Source organism: Octopus bimaculoides, chromosome 13 (assembly GCF_001194135.2).
Source record: "Octopus bimaculoides isolate UCB-OBI-ISO-001 chromosome 13, ASM119413v2, whole genome shotgun sequence".
In the NCBI taxonomy this organism is placed as follows: domain Eukaryota; kingdom Metazoa; phylum Mollusca; class Cephalopoda; order Octopoda; family Octopodidae; genus Octopus; species Octopus bimaculoides.
In genome coordinates this window covers 20,626,046-20,628,866 of record NC_068993.1, presented here as the reverse complement: position 1 = coordinate 20,628,866, position 2,821 = coordinate 20,626,046, and positions in this window count along the sequence as shown.

Sequence of the window (2,821 nt, the reverse complement as noted above, 5' to 3'; positions counted from 1 at the left end):
AGTCCAATATGCCGTTTCGCTCCTAGTTTGGGAATTATAACACCAAATTGTTAAAGTTTCATTCTTTGTTTGTTTTTTCCCATCTTGCTATACTATTAATATTTGACAAATGCGTTTCTTCTTCTCTTTTTTACATCTAAAAAATAACATAGACATTGACTGTGGTGTACCACTCCCGTTAAACTCCTCAGTGATCACTTGGATAGATGAGTGGTCTGTGAAATACAGTTGTTTGGCGAATTTGCGTGGAGATGACATTAGAAAATCAAATTGTCTGGATACCGCCGTTTGGTCGAAACCAAAAGCATGTCGTAAGGTTTTAAGTAAATTATGTTCTTCTTCGTGTAGGTTAAATAAAGGAAATGAATTCACAGAATTGAAATGGCACACGTATGCACTTAATATCGATAATTTCATTGCTATTTTATACCAAGTCAACGTTGATCAGGCAAACCTATGATTAAAAGTGTTCCAATGATTCTGATCTCATCTCTTTCAGGCAATATGGAAATAAGAGTACATTTTTCAATCTCTCCCTCAAATCACACCTACCTTTATTATCTCATTTAAATTTCCCTCAAATGACGGCCACCTTTCCTAAAAAAAGGAAAGTGTATAGTTGTGATTTAAGAAAGACTTGGCTGTTATAACCAGCAGGTCGAATCAAGCACTTTGGTTTTTAATCTAAAATTTACGTTCAACAGCTCATAATTAATAACTATTTCCTTTCCCTTGTTTATATAAATTTGAAGCTTAATTATTTCATGACAGTGATATAAGGTACAATAGCTTTTCGTTCACACAATCCTTAAAAGAGAGTTACACCTAATATATCGTTAACTGACATTACATATAAGATGACTGGGGCAGAGCAAGAGCTACAAATACCATAGCAACAGATCCATGAGATGCAATTCCAGCAGGTCGAGAAGTAGGCTCACTGAAATTCAAAGTTAATAGACGTTAATAATCTTAGCACATGATCTTTTACAAATGAAATTAATATTTATCATTATAATTAATATGAATATTACGGTTAGTTTCAACGTAAAGATTATCTCGTATTAAATATTTACTCTACATCCATCATAGTTATCCTTCACATGAAATATCTGGATTTGAATTGCGTTTTAAAACTATTGAGTAATTTATATAAATATGTGATAATTAGGAAAACATATCTGTCAGACACAGAATATTATAGTCGGGTGGTAATAACGTTTATTGGTTAATTTTCAATTCAATCAACCAATGAGCGATAGTTTTAGTTTGGCATGTAGCTGTCTTCGATCGAGAATTTTGCGTTCGTCATTTTCGTCTTCCTTAGCGATAATGTGAAGGGAAACAAGTGGCATAGAGAGTGTGATTGATATCAAGGAATGAGAGGACAGAGTTGTGTAAGCGACAAATAAAGAGTCTCAGTAGGATAGTAACGTTAATACAGTTGTCATTCAGAGATACACACGCGCACGCTTTCAATCACTTTCTGTCTCCATCGTGTCCCTCCCTCTCTCTCTCTCTCTCTCTCTCTCTCTCTCTCTCTCTCTCTCTCTCTTTCTTTCTTTCTCTTTGTAACACACACATACACACACTCACAAATCTATAGACAAGTATTTGACAACGTCTAAAGCGAAATTATCCGGAAATAACCGAAGTATTCCTTTTTTCCATTTATGAACAAATGATAAAGAAGTTATCGTTTGCTAAATGCTTAGTCGAATCACTTTTCTTTTCAAGTCAACATTGAAGGTGAAGTACCTTATTAATTTCGTTTTTATCATTTACAAAATTATAATCACACATTCATCTATCTCAAAGCTAGAAAGATAGATTTCTAAAGGGGAAATTGCTATCAATTATCCCTTTTGGTGTTGTAATTTTCCGTCACGTTCTGTTCACAAAACCATCTAAAGTTTAAACTGAAAGTGAAGTCCTTTACTGAATTTATTGAAAAACATTCAACAATTACATTGATTTATTAATTCACCACTTTAATAAAGTCATGGGCGATAGTAACTGTTTGTGTTCAGAGCTGTGTCACTCTAACTCAAAAACAACGGGAATTACCGTAATCTTTGGGAAGAGTCCGTACGATACATATGCAATAATTGGAAGTATTTTCATTCTTTTATTCCGAATAATACACTGCAGGAATACCAAGCATACATGATTAGGGATGGAAAATACGGTGGTAATGTTGAATTAGCTGCCGTTAGTGAATTGTACAATGCTGCAATTCAGGTTCATCATAAAAATCCGGATAAAATTAGTCTTCCTCTATTCACTGTTTGTGGTCGAACATTTGCAGAAAGGAACGGCCTGGATTTCGCCAACAAATTCAGAAGTTCTTTTATTATCAGGACGATCAGAGTGAGTTTTCCGAGCTGCCGTACCGTCATAATCATTAAAATCATCCATCTCTTTCTGAATCCTCTACACTGTCCTCAGATTGACACCCAAATACTCTGAAATGTCCGTATTGGAGCTTCCGGTGCGAATGCCAAGCAGTACAGCATGTCGTTTTCAAATTTCTGGCAGAGAAAATTGCGTCACAGGGCTGTTTTTCACTTTTTTGCCCAACTGTGTAATCGGCAGAATCAAGAACAAGCAATGCTCGTGTGCGAAATTAAGTTCATAAAATGGCGAAATTTACCCATCGCACATTGTATATATATATATATATATATATATATATATATATATATATATATATATATATATATATATATACACATACGTACACATGCATATCTAGCATATATAAGTCACAGTATGTGTGTGTATATTGACTAACGCATACATTTCCACAATTCTCAACCGA